This window comes from Nerophis lumbriciformis, linkage group LG24, assembly GCF_033978685.3.
Source record: "Nerophis lumbriciformis linkage group LG24, RoL_Nlum_v2.1, whole genome shotgun sequence".
In the NCBI taxonomy this organism is placed as follows: Eukaryota; Metazoa; Chordata; class Actinopteri; order Syngnathiformes; family Syngnathidae; genus Nerophis; species Nerophis lumbriciformis.
Window position 1 is genome coordinate 40,902,149 of NC_084571.2, and position 23,818 is coordinate 40,925,966.

General features: G+C 40.9%; 1 protein-coding gene across 1 annotated transcript in view; it reads left to right on the forward strand.

The window, feature by feature from the left end:
- prkacaa (protein kinase, cAMP-dependent, catalytic, alpha, genome duplicate a) overlaps window positions 1-23,818 on the forward strand; it is a 68,271-nt gene that overhangs the window by 9,869 nt on the left and 34,584 nt on the right. The window lies entirely within an intron of this gene.

The window sequence follows — 23,818 nt, forward strand, 5'->3', positions numbered from 1 at the left end:
GGTTTTTGACTCATTTTTGCTCGTAGTAAGCTTTTTTTTTGGCTTGAGTATCTGATGGGTTATTGGTGAGGCAACACATTGAAGGACAAGAGCATGGATATATAAGTGTACAGCTCCACTAAAGGACATTGGAGTGTTACTTTCAAAGGCTAAATTAAAGTATTGCTAGAAACTAGGGATGTCCCGATCCAGGTTTTTGCACTTCCGATCCGATACCGATATTGTTTTTGCATTTCCGATCCGATACCGATACTGACCGATACCGATACTGGCCTATCAGAGCATGTATTAAAGTTTAAAGTTATTTAGCCTACTTAGTTGTCAGAATCATGTTGAAAAGGGTTTTAGTACTCTCGATAACAACTAGCCAGCTGAATTAGGGGAGTTTGAATAATACACAATGGTTGGTAACAAGAAACTGACCTGTTTATTCAAGGATAAACACAAAATAGACAAAATTATACATGACAAACAGAAATGGCATCATTGAACTAGGGCTGGGCGATATGGCCTTTTTTAAATATTGTGATATTTTAAGGCCATATTGCGATACACAATATATATCTCCATATTTTGCCTTAGCCTTGAATGAACACTTGGTGCATATAATCACAGCAGTATGATGATTCTATGTGTTTTGATTGATTGATTGAGACTTTTATTAGTAGGTTGCACAGTGAAGTACATATTCCGTACAATTGACCACTAAATGGTAACACCCCAATAAGTTTTTCAACTTGTTTAAGTCGGGGTCCATTAGTATTGATTCATGATACAGATATATACTATCAGATATATACTATCATCATAATACAGTCATCACACAAGATAATCACATTGAATTATTTACATTATTTATAATCCAAGGTGTCAAAAAGACAGCCAAAAGAGTTTGATATGAGAATAAATCTAAAGTTAAAATATAGGGTAGAAATGCACCCATTTGCAGGAAATGTAGTCTTGATTTTCAAAATGTTCTTTCAAGGCTTGCATGTCTACATTAAAACATTCTTCTTCATACTGCATTAATATATGCTACTTTTAAACTTTCATGCAGAGAAGGAAATCACAACTAAAAAAATCACTAATTTTTTCATACGGTGTTGATGTGGAAATGTTTGCCTCGGCATTTTGGTGGTGTGGACGTGTGGCACCGAATGGAGATAAGCGTCTCGACAGACGTTACAATATTTGAACAATGATGACGAAAACTGTTTTCTCTGTCGTGTCCGTGTGTCGAAAATTGGACGTATACGTATGTGACGTATGACGTCACAATATGTGACGTGACAGTATGTGACGTGTGTAAGAAGGTGCGCTCGCTGTCTGTGAGAGGGAGACACAGGAAAGAGTGAGAAGAGCCTGTAGTGTAATGCTAGCAGCTAAAAGCAACTGCGTGAGAAGTCACAGACCTGTGGATGTGTTGAAGGTGTGCTGGAAAATGCGGAACGGAAATTACGAAGCAGCAGAAAAGTGGAATGTATTATTTAAATCGGTGCGTTGGAAAACACGGACCGGAGTTTTTTTTAAAACTGGATCTGGATCGGCATTTTCCCATGCCTTGCCAATACGCAATTTTTGGCAAATATCGGCAGCCGATCCGATCCAAATATCGGATCGGGACATCCTTACTAGAAACATAATTTTATATTACAAGTACAACTCATATGGGACTTTATTGCATTATATGTATAGTACATGTTCCAAAAAGAAAAAAAGCATAAAACAGCAGCAGAATTAGAGATATTACAAGTCAAAGTGATGAAGCTTAGTGTTACGCTCATGACTTGGTGTAACTAAACATTACCCTATAAGATGAAGGCAATTGCATTTTATTGATATTTGAAATGTATTCAATGTTTATAAATGAATATTTAAATATACTAAATGTAAAAAAGGGAATAAATATTCAAAATAAGATCATTAAATTAAATCTAGTTTGGTTACGCCATCATGAGTGCAACACAAGGTTGTACAAGTTTCAACTACAATTCTAAATAAGATGTCAAAAGCAAACTGAAATCAAATACACACAGCTTAAAGATTGATCAATACATATTTAAATGTAGTAATACATAAATATGATGATTTATCAAAATATAAAAGAAATATACCTGAACAGAACGCTCATGATGGTTACACCAAAAAGTAACGCTATGAATCGCGTTTTTCCAAGTTTTTGGGGCACTTTTATGCTATTTCCAAGCATCTCCTTTTTATTATCGTTGATTTTAAATGGTCAAACTAATGCATATTATATATGCATGCCCTAGTAAACAAAAAAAAGTCAAGAATATAAGTTGGTGTATTACCTGATTGTGATGACTTGCATTGATTGGAATCAGGCAGTGGTGCTGATAATGTCCGCATTTTCGAATGGAGGAGAAAAAAAGTCCTCCTTTCTGTCCAATACCACATGAAAGTGGTTGGTTTTTGGCATCTTATTTGTCCAGCTTCCGTACTCCCTTGTATGCACTTTACAAGAAATACATTGTCGGCAAACTCCGTAGCTTGCTAGCTTGTGCACGCCAGCTTTCCGAGACTCTTATTTTGTTAGCGCAACTGTGCAACTGTGCAGTCGTTCTTTGGAGTTTTGACGACAGGTACGGCGCCAGAGTCTGTTGAAATAAAGTGTTTCTCGCCTTCCAGTCGATAATTTTAATGAGCTGGCAGCAGCCAGCGTCATCTCAGAAGACCCTCGGGTGCCGTGAATGTCAATCAAGTGACGAAAGTGACGTCATAGTGAAGATTTATGATCGCTCATTTTTAGGACTATTTTTTTAATGCCTGGCTGGTGATCGACTGACACACCCTCCACGATCGACCGGTAGATCGCGATCGACGTAATGAGCACCCCTGTTATATAGGCATATTGTTGTATAAAATGAATCCCTTTTATTTTATCCAACTATTTTGTGTTCAAATGTGTAGTTTTGCTGTTGTGTCCCGGTTGTGCATCAAACATTCACATCCTTCTTGCATTTGTTGAATCTCTGATTATTTTTTTGTCCTTGTTCATCGTATTCTGCACTCTTTTTCGGGAGCCTACTATTTAATGAGATTATTTGCGCCCTCTGCCGCTTGCTACCGAGTATTTACATCTTTTACGTACCGTTGCTTTAAGACGAGATAAACGCTCGCTTGCCTTTTTTTTTTTTGGAGCTGCATTTATTGCCAAAATCACTTGGAAAAGAGTCTTTAAAAAAGAACAGTATTTTAGATTCCTGCCACTGAGAGCAGCGCTGGAGTGTGTTCAGTCTGAGCAGCTATCTGTGAAATGAGCATCAGCTCCTTGTTGCTGCTGGAAAGGAGGTGTGAAGAACTTGTGCTCCAACATCTTTGTAACGTCCCGGCTTCTTGACTTTTCTCCTGCTGTGTGGCCTTCACTGCACATTGGCCTCAGGCACTTTGCAATGTAGGGAGAATACAATAGTGTTGTTACCAGAATCAAGTTGAAAAGTTACAAGAATAATTAAAGCTGCAAGCAGCATTGGTCGGGCCCGCGTATTTGGCAGGTGCTAGTCCTAAGTGTCCCAATACTTTTGTCTACTTTTAGTCTGAAGTGTCCCAAGACTTTTGTCTAGTGTACCTACCTTGTCTGCATTGTGTGGGCACGTTGGTGCTTCCTGCTTTTGAGCATCCATCTTAAAAAAACAGCAGCGCAGCAGCATCAGTGCAGCGGGTCTTTGAAGGGTCATAAAATCAAAACCGGAGCAGGTATTAAAAAGCTGTTCTATACTTTTATACACAAGGGTTCAATCTCTCTCCTGTGTTAGTTTGAAGCCTAAACGACAAATGCGCTCAGAGGAGATAGATTTTGAAGGAAGGTGACCGGTTTTTACAAAAATGTTGTTTTAAAGGGGGAATAGCAAACTTCCTGTTGATTTTTGCTGGGGGTTGTCAATTTATGAAATGTAGGTCTAAGTGAGACCTACGGAGAGGTTTTGGTTTCATGTCTCTCCGACCTTTCCAGTGGTAGTTACAGGCAGTTTTGTCATTTTTTTCTTCCGAGGAGCAGTTTTTTCTCCGTTTTATTCAAAAATTGCTGTAGAGCACAATCTTTAAATTTGGGGTTAGGTTTTTTTATTAGATCGCAATATTTGCCAGTCCTGATGTGTGTGTACAGTTCGGTGAATTTTGAAGCATGTTAAGGGGGTCAAATTACAGCTCAAAGAGGCAAAAGTGACTGTTTTTAGTACTTTTTTGTCTTGAAGGGGGAATAGCCAACTTCCTGTTGATTTCTGCCCGATGATATGCAATTATGAAAACTAGGTCTGAGTCAGACTTACATAAAGGTTTTTGTTTCATGTCTCTCCTAGTGGGAGATATAGGCAGTCTAGTTTTTTTTCCCTAGGGGGCGCTAGAGCGCAGTTTTGGGGTTCGTTTTTTTTTAAAAAAGGTAATTTTCGCAGGTCTTGATGTGTGGGTCAAATATGGTGAGTTTTGAAGCATGTTAAGTGGGTCAAATTACAGTTTAATGTGGCGGCGGAAGAATAAAGAATAATAAAACCTTACAAATACAATAGGTCCTTATGTCCGAGTCACTGCCGTTGTGTCCGTGGTAAGGCTGCAGCTAACGATTATTTTTCTATCGATTAATCTATAGATTATTTTTTCGATTAATCGGTTAATCTATAGATTATTTTTTTCGATTAATCTATAGATTTTTTTTCCTTTTACAGATTTTTTTATTTTATTTAAAATGAAGATGAAAAAATAAATGTAGGCCAGTTTTTTCAAAAGGCATGGCTTTTATTTCCCCCCAAAAAAAGTATGGCCACTCAGTCAACATGGACAACATGACAAAATATTCTGTAACAATGTAAACATTTAAAACTTTTAACATTTAACAAAATTAAAAGTAGCTTATTTGCTTTTTAATGTGCAAATATAAAAGTAAACATCCAGTGCAAATCTTAATATTCTGCAATAGTATAAGCATTTCAAAAGTAAAATATTGCTTATTTTTGCTTTAAAATGTGCAAAAATAAAGATAAACATCCAATACAAAAAAGTGCAAAACGAAATATTCTGTAACAACAGTGTAAACATTTCAACAAAAGTAAAAGTATTGCTTATTTTGCTTAATAACACAACAATGATAGTATGATTAAAGTGAAAGTTAATTGTTCGTTTGTACATAGTATATGTAACTGTTAATGTTGTAAAAGGTATTTGCACAACTAATTAACGTTAGCGTTAAAGAGGAGCGCGTGTTTGTAAACACGGAACAGGCACGCCAAACGCGCCTCTCAGAGCGAAACAGTGTTTAAGTTTATGAATTTACAACGCAGATACAAATGACACATTCATGTTTTTGTGTAATGATGACAACGTATACTCACGCGGACGATTGACTAGTTGATGGTGATGGCAAGAACGCTGTCGGGTGTTTTCTTTTCAAATGTTCCTTCATAGCCGTTGTGCTGCTATGATAGGCCATTTCCGCTCGACACAGTGTGCATACAACAACTGTCAAGTGTTTTGCTTTTTTCGCTGTGCTTATCCCACACTTGAAGGGATGTACCAATGCTGAATGTGGCTTCTGGATTTCACTCAAAAGACCAGACCGTAGTTACTTTTTCCTTTTATTTTCCTTTAGTTTGCAACAGTTTTTCCAACGAAGAAACAGCTTCTTTTTTCTTCTTTAGTCTTTTTAGCAGTCTTTAGCAGTGTTAGTAGACTTTAGTAGACTTTAGTTTCTTTAGCTGTCATTAGCTGTCTTTAGTAGCCTTTAGTAGCCTTTAGTAGCCTTTAGCTTCTTTAGTAGGTGAAAAACCTTTAAGGACAAAACACCACAAGATTAACATGCTGTAAAAAAAACAATCAATTATCAATCCCATAATTTACAATTATTAATTAGGCAATCAAACTCTTAACCATTAAACAAGTGCAAGGTAATGGACACATCTTTTCCCTTTAAGTTAAAACAGATTTTAAATAAATTGTCTCAACATAAATGCACCAAGATACATATAAAATACATTTAAACCCAGAAACACAATAGATAAATGCAACAGAAAACCCAATATGCAAATACATAAATACCTAACCAATTAACCACCTTTTTAGATAAATATTTAAAATCCATATTCAATATAAATATATTATTAATTTAACAGTGAAACACTCAATCTTAAACGCTGTCTACTGGTAGAAAAATGCCCCTTTTTCTACGCCCTCACCAACACAGTTAAATCCAACACTTTAAATTGAGCGACTTCACCCTCCTGATGAAGCAAACTGCTCCAACATTTATCAAACTAAGCAAAGAATATCAACACTAAACAACAGTTACATAACACACTGTGTGTATTTAGCCTCCAGACTAAGCATGCTACATGCACACAACCCCCCCCAATCTCACCAGCGCAACAGGTGCGCCACACCCACGAAGAGAAATATTAAATCTTACATACTTTTGGCACAACTCTGTTATCTGTAATGAACTAAACCTTTTTCCACTCTGCGCTGGCGTCTTTTGTACTCCTTGATTTGACAAAGCTGTTTAATTACCGGGCTCGCGCACCAGCAGATGAGACAGGAGCGCGCCGCGTTATACCTGCGCGCGAACGTAAACTGATCGGCTCTGATTTTATAAGCCGACTGGCCGAAATAATGCCGAATTATATACATTTCCTGGGGTTGCCTAGGTGAATAGGGATGCGGATGTGCTCTAAGATAAAATATAATTGTATTAAGTGGGGTTTGGCTGGTTGCTAAACAGCCACGGTTGCGAGCTCGCGCGTCAGCTGACGAGACAGCTGTTCACCGCTACAACATTATTAGGCCGTTTATTGAAATACTCCCACACTTTTGACGACTTTTGGCGTGCTTTTTTTCCCTCGCTCGCACCGCTCGCATCATCTGCTTTGCGCTCCGCCATGACGGCAGTGTGACGTAAATATGCGACGCGTCGAAGCATAAAAACGGCGTCGACGTATTTACGTAACCGATGACGTCGACTACGTCGACGCGTCGTTTCAGCCTTACTTTCCAGTGAGGCTAGGTTAAGATACGAGTTAAAATGTTCTGTAGTTGGATTAAACGACTGCCCTTACCGCCTTCCAGCAGATGCGTGGACTGATAATCCTACACAATGGCCGGACATGGAATTTGGAAATCTTTATGTCTACCTCACAAGCGCACCAGGTCGGTTGTTAGCTTCGGTTGTTATATAACGAATAAATCACATACAAATTGTTAAATCACCCAAGGTATGTTGATAAATGATAATAAGGATGACACGGTGGCTACCAGTATCTGTATATTTATTATATCTGTAGAGAGCTCATTCAAATTCAGTTCAGTATTATGATTTATTATTTGCTGAATTACTGGAAATAGCCTTTATACCGTATGTTATTGTTGTGCAACAACAACAACTTCAGCTGTCGAACGTTATTCAGTAAAAATTCAACGGGTTCAACATTAGCATGGACGGTATAGCCAAGTTGTGGTTAAGAAGGTGGATTTTTGTTCCTTATATTTAAGAAGAAGCCACATTCAGCATTGGTACATCCCTTCAAGTGTGGGATAAGCACAGCGAAAAAAGCAAAACACTTGACAGTTGTTGCATGCACACTGTGTCGAGTGGAAATGGCCTATCATAGCAGCACAACGGCTATGAAGGAACATTTGAAAAGAAAACACCCGACAGCGTTCTTGCCATCACCATCAACTAGTCAATCGTCCGCGTGAGTATACGTTGTCATCATTACACAAAAACATGAATGTGTCATTTGTATCTGCGTTGTAAATTCATAAACTAAAACACCGTTTCGCTCTGAGAGGCGCGTACAACATTAACAGTTACATATACTATGTACAAACGAACAATTAACTTTCACTTTAATCATACTATCATTGTTGTGTTGTTCAGCAAAATAAGCAATAATTTTACTTTTGTTGAAATGTTTACACTGTTACAGAATATTTCGTTTTGCACTTTTTTGTATTGGATGTTTATCTTTATTTTTTTACATTTTAAAGCAAAATAAGCAATACTTTTACTTTTGAAATGCTTATACTATTGCAGAATATTAAGATTTGCATTGGATGTTTACTTTTATATTTCCACATTAAAAAGCAAATAAGCTACTTTTAATTTTGTTAAATGTTAAAAGTTTTAAATGTTTACATTGTTACAGAATATTTTGTCATGTTGTTGTCAATGTTGACTGAGTGGCCATACTTTTTTTTTTTGTAAATAAGTCATGCCTTTTGAAAAAACTGGCCTAAATTTATTTTTTCATCTTCATTTTAAATAAAAAAAAATAATCGGTAAAAGGAAAAATAATTTATAGATTAATCGAAAAAATAATCTATAGATTAACCGATTAATCGAAAAAAATAATCTATAGATTAATCGATAGAAAAATAATCGTTAGCTGCAGCCTTACTTATATTTACCAGAAACGAAGTGATCCGAACACACGACCCGGGATTTTGGGGGACTCCAGTGAGAACCGTCCTCGTTTTCCCGGTGTAAAGCTGCGAGCCATTTGTCTCGTCTCTGTGGGCTTTTAGCACGCTTTGGCAGAACAAAATACCACCTTTGTTTTCCCTGTTTCCGGTTGTGGTTTGCACAACCAAAAACAACACAGTTTTTTGGCATTTTGGAGGCAGAATGACGGGTTTAATCAGCGCAGGTCGACAGGTTAAAGAGTAATGGCGACGGTTTGTTTTCAACGCCAGTCAGGTTGCCATGGCTCGAGGAACCCGTATGTAGCTCAGTTGCCCGGATGTCGGCCCTGCCCTATAGTTGGACTTGATGCATAGAAATCTCTCTCTCGCCCACACTCAAGCCGCAGTGGATGCTCGTATTTTCCACTCTTGTGTGGTTTACATCACGTATGTCATAAAGAGGCGCCCCCCTGCCAACTATTCATATCTCACACATGTCTTGCCCACTTCTCTCCAACAAGGAATTGTTTGTGTTTCTAATGCTGATCGCTTCCCGTCTCCACTTTTAAACACGCTTTGTTGGCTAAGTCTGATTGCCGCCACTCTACTTTTATTGTGTAAATGAACGTGGCCTCCACAGATAAGCTGGCTAACCTAACCTGGCCTGTGCAATCAGTGGCAATCACAGGATAAAGCGTGACTTGTTGTCCCCCAAATTGTATTAATTAGGGCCCGCATGGCCCATTGTATAAGGACTCCCAAAGGGAGTCCTTATGCAATGGGACATAAGGACCTATTGAATTTGTAAGGTTTTATTATTCTTTATTCTTTATTCTTCCGCCGCCACTTTAAACTGTAATTTGACCCACTTAACATGCTTCAAAACTCACCATATTTGACCCAGACATCAGGACCTGCGAAAATTGCCTTTTTAAAAAAAAAAAAACGAACCACAAAACTCAAAATTGCGCTCTAGCGCCCCCTAGGAAGAAAAAAAACTAGACTGCCTGTAACTCCCACTAGGAAGGTCGGAGAGACATGAAACAAAAACCTCTATGTAGGTCTGACTCAGACCTACATTTTATAATAGTACATTCTCGGGCTAAAATCAACAGGAAGTTGGCAATTCCCCCTTCAAGACAAAAAAGTACTAAAAACAGTCACTTTTGCCTCTTTGAGCTGTAATTTGACCCCCTTAACATGCTTCAAAACTCACCAAACTGAACGCACACATCAGGACTAGCAGAAATTGCGATCTAATAAAAAAACCTAACCCCAAATCTCAAAAATGCGCTCTACCGCAATTTTTGAATAAAACACAGAAAAAACTGCTCCTCGGAAGAACAAAATGACAAAACTGCCTGTAACTCCCACTGGGAAAGTCGGAGAGACATGAAACAAAAACCTCTATGTACCGTATTTTCCGCACCATAAGCCGCCCTGGGTTAAAAGCCGCGCCTTCAATGAACGGCATATTTGAAAACTTTGTCCACCTATAAGCCGCCCGGTGTTGTAAGCCGCATCTAACTGCGCTAAAGGAATGTCAAAAAAACAGTCAGATAGGTCAGTCAAACTTTAATAATATATTAAAAACCAGCGTTCTAACAACTCTGTTCACTCCCAAAATGTACGCAAATGTGCAATCACAAACATACGTATATCAACATGGACAGAGCTGCGTGAAAAAAGCCACCCGGCCTCTTCGCGTAAACTTAAACTTACCTTAACCACTCGCTCATCTTTTCTTCATCCATCCCTTCGAGTTAGCTTTTATGATGACGCCGGCTGGAAAGGTCTCTTTTGGCAAGGTCTTCCTTTTGAATATCACCATGGGTGGAAGTTTCTGGCCATTAGCATGGCAAGCTAGAACCACAGTGAAGGATGACTTCTCATTCCCTGTGGTGCGAATATTCACCGTACGTGCTCCCGTTGTATCCAGTGCGGTTCACAGGAATATCAGTTGCTGTGAAATAGTACCGGTAATCCGTGTGCGGATGGAGAGATTGCGTCTTTTCATGAACCGGATCCCTGACGCTTAGTAGGAGCCATTTTGTGGTCTTTACAGATGTAAACACACAAAGGAAATGAAACGTACGGTGATATCCGCGCGCTTTTTCTTCTTCTACGCGGGCGGGTGGTTGCTTACAGTAGAAGAAGAAGCGCTTCCTGTTCTATGGGGGCGGGTGCTTACCTTGGCGGTTGCTTGCGTAGAAGAAGAAGCGCTTCCTGTTCTACCGGGAAAAAAGATGGCGGCTGTTTGCCGAAGTTGCGAGATCGAAACTTTATGAAAATGAATCGTAATATTAATCCATATATAAAGCGCACCGGGTTAAAAGCCGCACTGTCAGCTTTTGAGTAAATTTGTGGTTTTTAGGTGCGGCTAATAGTGCGGAAAATACGGTAGGTCTCACTTAGACCTACATTTCATAGATTGACAACCCTCAGCAAAAATCAACAGGAAGTTTGCAATTTCCCCTTCAAAACAAAATGTTTGTAAAAACCGGTCACCTTTCTTCAAACATTATCTCCTCTGAGCGCGTTTGTCGTTTCACCTTCAAACTAACACAGGAGAGAGATTGAACCCTTCCAAATAAAAGTTATCGAAATAATTTTTCTAACTGCTCCGGTTTTGATTTTATGAGCCTTCAAAGAACCGCTGTGCTGATGCTGATGCTGCTGCGCTGCTGTTTTCTCAAGATGGCTGCTTAAAAGCAGGAAGCACCAGCGTGCCCACACAATGCAGACAAGGTAGGTACACTAGACAAAAGTATTGGGACACTTCGGACTAAAAGTAGACAAAAGTATTGGGACACTTATAACTACCACTGGACAAAAGTATTGGGACACTTAGGCCGAAAACTGGAGAAAAGTATTGGGACACTTGGGACTACAACTTGCCAAAAGTATTGGGACACTTGGGACTAAAACTGGACAAAAGTATTGGGACACTTAGGACTAGCACCTGCCAAATACGCGGGCCCGACCAACGCTGCTTGCAGCTTTAATTTAAGATTATTTTTGTTTTTAATCTTACCTTAATTTCTCAGTAGATAAACTTTGATTGTTTGATGGAATTTTACACGACACTTAATAATAGGGATGGGTGTATATATACAATACATATTGCGATATTGTTACCGGAAAGTAAATTAAACCCAAATATGCGTGTCAAATTGATGTGGTACCATCGTGTTTTAAGACGGCCACAATCATTCCAGTGCCTAAAACACCCACAATCTCCTCCCTCAATGATTACCGCCCCGTTGCACTCACCCCCATCATAATGAAGTGCTTGGAGGAATATATTGTCTCCAGACTTCCCCCCCCCCACATTCGACCCATACCAGTTTGCTTATCGCCCTAACCGCTCCACAGAGGACGCCATCTCCTCTGCACTCCACCTGAGCTTAGAACATCTGGAAGGAAAGGACACTTATGTGCGGATGTTGTTCCTGGACTTCAGGTCAGCATTCAACACCATCATCCCGCAGCACTTGGTGAGCAAACTGGCCCCCCCTTGGATTCAGTACCCCCCTTTGCAACTGGCTGCTTGACTTCCTCACAGACAGACCCCAATCTGTGAGAGTGGGCAACAACACCTCCAGTGCCATCTCCCTGTGCACCGGCTCCCCCCAGGGCTGCGTCCTGAGTCCACTGATGTTCACATTGATGACTCATGACTGCTGCGCCAGATCCACTACTAACCACATTGTGAAGTACACGACAGTAGTGGGCTACAGGGAGGAGGTGAAACATCTGGTTGACTGGTGCAGAACCAACAACCTGGTCCTGAATGTCAACAAGACCAAGGAGATCATGGTTGACTTCAGGAAGCACCAGTCCAGCCACGCTCCACTCTTCATCAACGGCACAGCAGTGGAGATAGTAAGCAGCACCAAGTTCCTGGGGGTGCAGATAACTGACAATATAACCTGGTCCCTACACACCGGAGCTCTTGTAAAAAGAGCTCAGCAGCGCATGCACTTTTTGCGTGGGATGAAAAGAGCACAGCTCTCTCAGCACATTCTACAGAGCCACTATAGAGAGCAACAGCATCTCTGTCTGGACTGGAGCCTGCAATGCCTCAGACTGGAAGTCTCTCCAGAGAGTGGTGAGGACGGCGGAAAAGATCACCAGGACTCCTCTTCCTCCTATCCAGGAGATCGCAAAAAGCCGCTGCCTGACCAGGGCTCAGAAAATCTGCAAAGACTCCTCCCACCCCCACCAAGGACTGTTTTCACTGCTGGACTCTAGAAAGAGGTTCCGCAGCCTCCGAAGCAGAACCTCCAGGTTCTGTAACAGCTTCTTCCCTCGGGCCGTAAGACTCTTGAACGCATCATAATTAAATAATCCCCTCAACTCCCCCCAAAATGGATTAACTCGCTGGAATAAAAAAGACAATATAACATATATCCATAAACGTGGATGCATGTGAAAAAGTGCAATATATTTATCTGTACAGTAACCTATTTATTTATTTATACATGCACCTTATTGCTTTTTTATCCTGCACTACCATGAGCTAATGTAACGAAATTTCGTTCTTATCTGTACTGTAAAGTTAAAATTTGAATGACAATAAAAAGTAAGTCTAAGTCGGAAAGTAAATTAAACCCAAATATGCCTGTCAAATTGTTTTATTGAAACAAATACTTAACATTCCCCATTACCCCGGTTTGCCCTCAATATCAAACACTTTAAAACCTTTACAAATTTAAAACATAAGAAAATAAACATTGAAAAATCTTAATAATACAACAATATTTAATGTATATATTGTGTGTGTTGTTTATTTATTTTAAATAAAACTTGGTTAAAATATTTTAGCTATGTGTTTATATTGTACTTTTTCAGCACATTTAACAATGTTGTAATAGTGATAACTTTGATAAATATGGTCACGATAACTTAGGGGTGTAACGGTACGTGTATTTGTATTGAACCGTTTCGGTACGGGGGTTCCGTTTCGGTTCGGAGATGTACCGAACGAGTTTCCACACGAACATATTAAGTAGCGTAACGCTCGTTGTGTAAACAATGCACACAGAGGCACAACACACGTCATGCTAGCAGCTAACGGGCTAGGATAGACTGACCATACGTCCTCTTTTCACCGGACATGTCCTCTTGGGCGGAGTTTCTTAAATGCCTCAAATGTCCGGCATTTTGAGTTAAGGGTTGCGTGTGTTTTCAATGTACGTTCAGGGTTAAGAAGGGGTTAAAAACAAAACAAACAGCAGCATTGGTGAGGGAGGGGCAGAGACAGAGAGAGAGAGAGAGAGAGTTATGATAAACGCGCATGCGTCGCCAGGCTCTGCTTTTTATCCATAGATTTATCACATTTAATTTTTTATTATCTAAGTGTACCATTTGCGGCCCACAGCTAATGTTTTAAAGGCCCACGGCACATTCTAAAAATACTATTAAAATAAACAAAATCATAACAAAAGTGAAATAAAAAAGCTTAAAGGTTAAATGTAATTTAGAAAAAGTTGCAATGTTGACTAATAAAACAAAGCTGTTTTTTTTTCTTTCAAACTGTCATTGCTCAAAACATAATATTGAATCAAAATCAATGTTATTATGAATGATTGACCTATCCAAGGTTCCCATTACTTCACATCAAAAATATTTTTGGTGGAAGATTTTGCAAATTTGGTAAATAAATAACCCAAAAATTTATATTTTGTTGATTTCTTACTGTACCAAAAATGAACCGAACCGTGACCTCTAAACCGAGGTACGTACCGAACCGATAACTGTGACACGACATATTAATATAGTTACATTTCTAATTGATCAAGCGCATTTAGTATAGAAAAACAATGAAGGTTATGGCAGGCAGAAAAATGATTGTTTATTTCAACTATTTTGCGTAAAATATGCACTGAGACTAAAGTGTGTTTGATCCGATTAATGGAACAAAATAATGGATAGATTACTCGATTATTCAAATCATTGATAGACGCTGCCCTAAAGTAGCTTACCGTATTTTCCGCACCATAAGGCGCCCTGGGTTATAAGCCGCGCCTTCAATGAACGGCATATTTCAAAACTTTGTCCACCTATAAGCCGCCCCGTGTTGTAAGCCGCATCTAACTGCGCTAAAGGAATGTAAAAAAAACAGTCAGATAGGTCAGTCAAACTTTAATAATATATTAAAAACCAGCGTGATGTGGGCGCGCATGGAGTCGTATATCAACATGGACGGAGCTGCGTGAAAAAAGCCACCCGGCCTCTTCGCGTAAACTTACCTTAACCACTCGCTCATCTTTTCTTCATCCATCCATCCCTTCGAGTTAGCTTTTATGATGACGCCGGCTGGAAAGGTCTCTTTTGGCAAGGTCTTCCTTTTGAATATCACCATGGGTGGAAGTTTCTGGCCATTAGCATGGCAAGCTAGAACCACAGTGAAGGATGACTTCTCATTCCCTGTGGTGCGAATATTCACCGTACGTGCTCCCGTTGTATCCACAGTGCGGTTCACAGGAATATCAAAAGTCAGTGGAACCTCGTCCGTCCATGTTGATAATGTTCTCTGGCCGGATCTTTTTTTCAGCTATCTTGTTTTTACAATATGCACGGAAAGTAGCCAGCTTTTCTTGAAAGTCTTTAGGCAGTTGCTGTGAAATAGTAGTCCGTGTGCGGATGGAGAGATTGCGTCTTTTCATGAACCGGATCACTGTCGCTTAGTAGGAGCCATTTTGTGGTCTTTACAGATGTAAACACACAAAGGAAATGAAACGTACGGTAATATCCGCGCGCTTTTTCTTCTTCTACGCGGGCGGGTGGTTGCTTACAGTAGAAGAAGAAGCGCTTCCTGTTCTATGGGGGCGGGTGCTTACCTTGGCGGTTGCTTGCGTAGAAGAAGAAGCACTTCCTCTTCTACGGGGAAAAAAGATGGCGGCTGTTTACCGTAGTTGCGAGACCGAAACTTTATGAAAATGAATCTTAATATTTATCCATATATAAAGCGCACCGGGTTATAAGGCGCACTGTCAGCTTTTGAGAAAATGTGTGGTTTTTAGGTGCGCCTTATTGTGCGGAAAATATGGTATATTACTATTAGTCATACTTGCCAACCCTCCCGGATTTTCCGGGAGACTCCCGAAATTCAGCGCCTCTCCCGAAAACCTCCCGGGACAAATTTTCTCCCGAAAATCTCCCGAAATTCGGGCGGAGCTGGAGGCCACGCCCCCTCCAGCTCCATGCGGACCTGAGTGACGTGTTGACAGCCTGTTCTCACGTCCGCTTTCCCACAATATAAACAGCTAATGATGGAGGGCGAGTTCTTGGTTTCTTATGTGGGTTTATTGTTAGGCAGTTTCATTAACGTCCTCCCAGCGCGGTAACAACACACAACAACAGCAGTCAAGTTTTCGTCCCCCGTAAAGCAGTTCGTCTGCCGTAAACAGCAATGTTGTGACACTTTTAAAAAGGACAATACTGCCATCTACTGTACATGCATATGTGACTCACCCATAATGTGTCACATTTTTGTGTTGATTTATTTAGTTTATTTTGTGGTTTGAATTCGTTTTTGGAGCTGTCATTACACATTAGTAGGGCGTTTCTTCCCAATTGAATGCTATCACCTGCAGACCGGAAGTGTCTTGTCATTCTGATGAGCGCGACCAGTCTGTGAACAATTGAAACGTCCTGTGTGCTTTTCCCTCCTGTATAACAGGTTAGTTTTGGTGAATCAACTCACTGAATAATATCCATGTGATCTTTATAAGTTTAAGTACACATTCTGATGGTGGAGCCTAACTCTAAAGTGTTTGTGAGTTGTAGTTTGTATTTGTGAATGAATCCAGTGCACAGCTGCAGTAATCAATACAAAAAGGCGACGTGAGTGCGCAATGTTTATATAGGAACTTCTGATCCTAATTCAGACTCCCAAATTAGAGCTCCCGTTTTCTTATTGATTTTATAATGTATATTTGTATAATGTGTGTGTTCTGAAATAGTGACAGAGAATAGAACAAGGATGGACAATTCAACCCTTAACTCAACAATGAGTAGATGAGTGTTATGTGTGTGTAAATGTGTAAATAAATGAACACTGAAATTCAAGTATTTCTTTTATTTATTTATATATATATATATATATATATATATATATATATATATATATATATATATATATATATATATATATATGTAATAAAATATATATATATATATATATATATATATATATATATATATATATATATAGCTATAATTCACTGAAAGTCACGTATTTCTTATATATATACATATATATCTTAACCCCCCCCCCCGTTAGGTCTCAAGGTTGGCAAGTATGCTAATAGTGGTTCAGAAGAACATATTACAAAAAAGTATATTTTTCACAATGACTAATTATAATGAATAAAAAATATTTGTCGGCCCAAGAAAAAAGGCCTTAATGGCTGTCTTGTACACACAAGAAGTGTGTGTATATACACACACATTCCCAGAAAAGCTACTAAAAATGTGCAGTTGTGTTGTTGTTACAATAGACTATAAATTCAATGATGGCTTAGCTTAGTAGTAGCTAAACTTATCCAAATCGTTCTCATTAACTGACAACAAACATAAGAAATGAGTAGGGCTTGCAACACTTTCGCCTTAACATGAATATTTATGTATATGAGATTGTTTTATTCAATACGTTTGCAAACATTTAAAAAATACTCTAGTCATTAGAAAAATGTATTACATTTTTGAATAAGGCTATAACATAACAAAACATGGAAAAAGTAAAACGCTAAATACTTTGCAGATGCACTGTATATTCATTGTAGGGATGTCCCGATCCAGGTTTTTGCACTTCCGATCCGATACCGATATTGTTTTTGCTCTTCCGATCCGATCCTGATACTGACCGATACTGGCCTATCCGAGCATGTATTAAAGTTTAAAGTTCTTTAGCCTACTTAGTTGTCAGAATCATGTTGAAAAGGGTTTTAGTACTCTTGATAACAACTAGCCAGCTGAATTAGGGGAGTTTGAATAATACGCAATGGTTGGTAACAAGAAACTGACCTGTTTATTCAAGGATAAACACAAAATAGACAAAATTATACATGACAAACAGAAATGGCATCATTGAACTAGGGCTGGGCGATGTCTACATTAAAACATTCTTCTTCATACTGCATTAATATATGCTACTTTTAAACTTTCATGCAGAGAAGGAAATCACAACTAAAAAAACTCACTAATTTTTTCATACGGTGTTGATGTGGACATTTTTGCCTCGGCATTTTGATGGTGTGGACGTGTGGCGCCGAATGGAGATCAGCGTCTCGACAGACGTTACAATATTTGAACAATGATGACAAAAACTGTTTTCTCTGTCGTGTCCGTATGTCGAAAATTGTTATGCGCTTATTTTTTTATTTGATTTTGTGCGTGGCATATAATTGCTATGCGCAGAGGACGCTTGAGCAGTGCGCAATTGCGCAGGCGCGCACCTTAAGAGGGAACGTTGGTCACACGGATGCGCTAGCATCACAGCTAACGTTAGCCATGCTGCTACCTCTCTGCTGGGAGAGGACGTATACGTATGTGACGTATGACGTATACGTATGTGACGTATGACGTGACAGTATGTGACGTGTGTAAGAAGGTGCGCTTTGCTGTCTGTGAGAGGGAGACATAGAAAAGAGTGAGAAGAGCTTGTCGTGTAATGCCAGCAGCTAAAAGCAACTGCGTGAGGATCCACAGACCTGTGGATGTGTTGAAGGTGTGCTGGAAAATGCGGAACGGAAATTAGGGAGCAGCAGAAAAGTGGAATGTATTATTTAAATCGGTGCGTTGGAAAACACGGACTGGATCTGGATCGGCATTTTCCCATGCCTTGCCGATACGCAATTTTTGGCAAATATCGGCGGCCGATCCGATCCAAATATCGGATCGGGACATCCCTAATTCATTGTGTATTATCTTTACTGTATTTATTAATTATTTATTATTAAATTAGGTTATTAGCTGATCTATACATTTTTGTTTTGAATATAACATTTAGTTATTGCGGATGTTGTGGATCGGTGGAGAGAATACTTCGAAGACCTCCTCAATCCCACCAACACGTCTTCCTATGAGGAAGCAGTGCCTGGGGAGTCTGTGGTGGGCTCTCCTATTTCTGGGGCTGAGGTTGCTGAGGTAGTTAAAAAGCTCCTCGGTGGCAAGGCCCCAGGGGTAGATGAGATCCGCCCGGAGTTCCTTAAGGCTCTGGATGCTGTGGTGCTGTCTTGGTTGACAAGACTCTGCAGCATCGCGTGGTCATCGGGGGCGGTACCACTGGATTGGCAGACCGGGGTGGTGGTTCCTCTCTTTAAGAAGGGGAACCGGAGGGTGTGTTCTAACTATCGTGGGATCACACTCCTCAGCCTTCCCGGTAAGGTCTATTCAGGTGTACTGGAGAGGAGGCTACGCCGGATAGTCGAACCTTGGATTCAGGAGGAACAGTGTGGTTTTCGTCCTGGTCGTGGAACTGTGGACCAGCTCTATACTCTCGGCAGGGTCCTTGAGGGTGCATGGGAGTTTGCCCAACCAGTCTACATGTGTTTTGTGGACTTGGAGAAGGCATTTGACCGTGTCCCTCGGGAAGTCCTGTGGGGAGTGCTCAGAGAGTATGGGGTATCGGACTGTCTGATTGTGGCAGTCCGCTCCCTGTATGATCAGTGCCAGAGCTTAGTCCGCATTGCCGGTAGTAAGTCGGACACGTTTCCAGTGAGGGTTGGACTCCGCCAAGGCTGCCCTTTGTCACCCATTCTGTTCATAACCTTTATGGACAGAATTTCTAGGCGCAGTCAAGGCGTTGAGGGGATCTGGTTTGGTGGCTGCAGGATTAGGTCTCTGCTTTTTGCAGATGATGTGGTCCTGATGGCTTCATCTGGCCAGGATCTTCAGCTCTCACTGGATCTGTTCGCAGCCGAGTGTGAAGCGACTGGGATGAGAATCAGCACCTCCAAGTCCGAGTCCATGGTTCTCGCCCGGAAAAGGGTGGAGTGCCATCTCCGGGTTGGGGAGGAGATCTTGCCCCAAGTGGAGGAGTTCAAGTACCTCGGAGTCTTGTTCACGAGTGAGGGAAGAGTGGATCGTGAGATCGACAGGCGGATCGGTGCGGCGTCTTCAGTAATGCGGACGCTGTATCGGTCCGTTGTGGTGAAGAAGGAGCTGAGCCGGAAGGCAAAGCTCTCAATTTACCGGTCGATCTACGTTCCCATCCTCACCTATGGTCATGAGCTTTGGGTTATGACCGAAAGGACAAGATCACGGGTACAAGCGGCCGAAATGAGTTTCCTCCGCCGGGTGGCGGGGCTCTCCCTTAGAGATAGGGTGAGAAGCTCTGCCATCCGGGAGGAGCTCAAAGTAAAGCCGCTGCTCCTCCACATCGAGAGGAGCAGCAGAGCAGAGGTGGTTCGGGCATCTGGTCAGGATGCCACCCGAACGCCTCCCTAGGGAGGTGTTTAGGGCACGTCCGACCGGTAGGAGGCCGCGAGGAAGACCCAGGACACGTTGGGAAGACTATGTCTCCCGGCTGGCCTGGGAACGCCTCGGGGTCCCACAGGAAGAGCTGGACGAAGTGGCTGGGGAAAGGGAAGTCTGGGCTTCCCTGCTTAGGCTGCTGCCCCCGCGACCCGACCTCGGATAAGCGGAAGAAGATGGATGGATGGCATTTGGTTATTATTAATCGTTTGTGTATTACAGAGGGCAATCTTCTCTTGAAAAACAGCTACTGTGAGACAAGTTAATATAGAGACTTTAATTTTATAGAAACCACGGTCTGAAACCTGTAAATATATACTTAAAATAGCTTAAAATGCAATGTTTAAAAAATAAATAAAAACATGAATAAAAACCAACTGGTGTTAAATGTCGGTCAATATAACCCTCCTGTTCCTAGGTCAGAATAGGCCAGTGAGGCCCAAGGGAGAGATGAAGAATTGATTTTATTTATTTTTTTGAGATTCAATCAAGCTCTACAACTCTTTGGTGCATTTGATTGCCTTCCCGCTTCCAATGTGTATATACAGTAGGAATGCAGTGTTTCCCACACATTCATTTATTTGTGGCGGCCCGCCACGAAAGAATTACGTCCGCCACAAATGGATTTTTCGGCTTTTGACTCGCTCGACCGCTCATAAAAGCAATGGGACTCTGTCTGTGAATGTACCTTGTAGTTACAAGTCCGGTGCAGTAGGTGGCGGTAGCCTACTATGCATTGTAACTCCGCCAATAGCACTTAATTCACCTGGTGGGCCAGAAGAAGAAGACGACGGCGGAGTAAAAGAACGGACCGACCGGATCAAAATACGAGGGTAATATAGGTTGTAGGTAGATAGGTTATAGCTGCATCGCTCGCGGCTCGTCATATATTTAACGTTAATCCGCAATTTCACCGAGCGTTTCACTGACGGTGAGCAGCCTGACGCTGCTTCATTAACACCGCCGCTGTTGTCACGTCACGTGTTACCATACCGACGAGCTAACGTGTCCAGGTTATAACCCTGTTGTCAATAAACACACGTGGAGACGGTGCTTCAGATACTGCATTAATAATGAAGCTAAATTGTCCACTGTCCACTGCAGCATGTGAATGCAATGAAAATAATAAAATCTGAGCCAACCAGCTGTTAAAATGTTGTCCAGGTTAATGTTTTGGCCATTAAAGGCCCTTCATTTCAAGATTTCAACTGTGATCGGGCTTTAAACAGGTGGTTGACCTGTTCAGATGGGTGTAACTCAGGTGTGCTCACACTTTTTCTGCAGGCGAGCTACTTTTCAATTGATCAAGTCGTGGGGATCTACCTCATTCATATATATAATTTATATTTACTTATTTATGAAATATAGGTTTTTGTTAACAAGTTAAAGGTGTTTAATGATAATGCAAGCATGTTTAACACATATAGTTAATATTGTTAATAAATTAAAGGTGTTTAATGATAATACAAGTATGTTTAATACATATAGTTAATATTGTTAACAAGTTAAAGGTGTTTAAAGATAATACAAGCATGTTTAACACATATTGTTAATAAATTAAAGGTGTTTAATTATAATACAAGTATGTTTAATACATATAGTTAATATTGTTAACAAGTTAAAGGTGTTTAATGATAATACAAACATGTTTAATACATATAGTTAATATTGTTAACAAGTTAAAGATGTTTAAAGATAATACAAGCATTTTCCGCACCATAAGCCGCCCTGGGTTATAAGCCACGCCTTCAATGAACGGCATATTTCAAAACTTTGTCCACCTATAAGCCGCCCCGTGTTATAAGCCGCATCTAACTGCGCTAAAGGAATGTCAAAAAAACAGTCAGATAGGTCAGTCAAACTTTAATAATATATTAAAAACCAGCGTGATGTGGGCGCGCATGGAGTCGTATATCAACATGGACGGAGCTGCGTGAAAAAAGCCACCCGGCCTCTTCGCGTAAACTTCCCTTAACCACTCGCTCATCTTTTCTTCATCCATCCATCCCTTCGAGTTAGCTTTTATGATGACGCCGGCTGGAAAGGTCTCTTTTGGCAAGGTCTTCCTTTTGAATATCACCATGGGTGGAAGTTTCTGGCCATTAGCATGGCAAGCTAGAACCACAGTGAAGGATGACTTCTCATTCCCTGTGGTGCGAATATTCACCGTACGTGCTCCCGTTGTATCCACAGTGCGGTTCACAGGAATATCAAAAGTCAGTGGAACCTCGTCCATGTTGATAATGTTCTCTGGCCGGATCTTTTTTTCAGCTATCTTGTTTTTACAATATGCACGGAAAGTAGCCAGCTTTTATTGAAAGTCTTTAGGCAGTTGCTGTGAAATAGTAGTCCGTGTGCGGATGGAGAGATTGCGTCTTTTCATGAACCGGAAACCTGTCGCTTAGTAGGAGCCATTTTGTGGTCTTTACAGATGTAAACACACAAAGGAAATGAAACGTAATATCCGCGCGCTTCTTCTTCTTCTACGGGGGCGGGTGGTTGCTTACAGTAGAAGAAGAAGTGCTTCCTCTTCTATGGGGGCGGGTGCTTACCTTGGCGGTTGCTTGCCGTAGAAGAAGAAGCACTTCCTCTTCTACGGGGAAAAAAGATGGCGGCTGTTTACCGTAGTTGCGAGACCGAAACTTTATGAAAATGAATCTTAATATTAATCCATATATAAAGCGCACCGGGTTATAAGCCGCACTGTCAGCTTTTGAGTAAATTTGTGGTTTTTAGGTGCGGCTAATAGTGCGGAAAATACGGTAGTTAATATTGTTAACAAGTTAAAGGTGTTTAAAAATAATACAAGCATGTTTAACACATATAGATTCCTTTCTTTCATGAAGACAAGAATATAAGTTGGTGTATTACCTGATGGAATCAGACAGTGGTGCTGATAACGTCCGCATTTTCGAATGGAGGAGAAAAAAAGTCCTCCTTTCTGTCCAATACCACATGAAAGTGGTTGGTTTTTGGCATCTTATTTGTCCAGCTTCTGTACTCCTTTGTATACACTTTACAAGAAATACATTGTCGGCAAACTCCGTAGCTTGCTTGCTTGTGCACGCCAGCTTTCTGAGACTCTTATTTTGTTAGCGCAACTGTGCAGTCGGTCTTTGGAGTTTTGACGACAGGTACGGCGCCAGAGTCTGTTGAAATAAAGTGTTTCTCGCCTTCCAGTCGGTAATTTTAATGAGCTAAATATGTACATAAAGTGTTGTACTTATATTCCAACTCCGCGTTCTTCTTGGTCATCGCCGCTGCCGCCGTCACCCCCCGTCCCCCGACCACACCACCACAAATAGATGCCTGTCCTGTGGGAAACACTGGAATGTATATATTGGAACGTACCATCTGATAGCTTTAAGCCAAATGTTTTGCTGCAGCCCAGTTTACCTTTGAACTTCCTTTTTTGGGCTGGATAATATGTGTTTAGGCCCCTCCCCTCTGTTGATTATGTCTACAACAATATATATCTGTGAGTGGGAGTGCGTGTAACTTAGCCATGGCTCAATTGATTGGCGTTGGCGTAGCGGGAGGGAGTGCAGCACACTGGACGCTACCTTCCAAAACAACAGAGCAAAGACATAGTGAGGACTGGACTGTTTTCAGGTGCAGGAATAGTGAGGACTGGACTGTTTTCAGGTGCAGGAATAGTGAGGACTGGACTGTTTTTAGGTGCAGGAATAGTGAGGACTGGACTGTTTTCAGGTGCAGGAATAGTGAGGACTGGACTGTTTTCAGGTGCAGGAATAGTGAGGACTGGACTGTTTTCAGGTGCAGGAATAGTGAGGACTGGACTGTTTTCAGGTGCAGGAATAGTGAGGACTGGACTGGTTTCAGGTGCAGGAATAGTGAGGACTGGACTGATTTCGGGTGCAGGAATAGTGAGGACTGGACTGTTTTCAGGTGTGGGAATAGTGAGGAC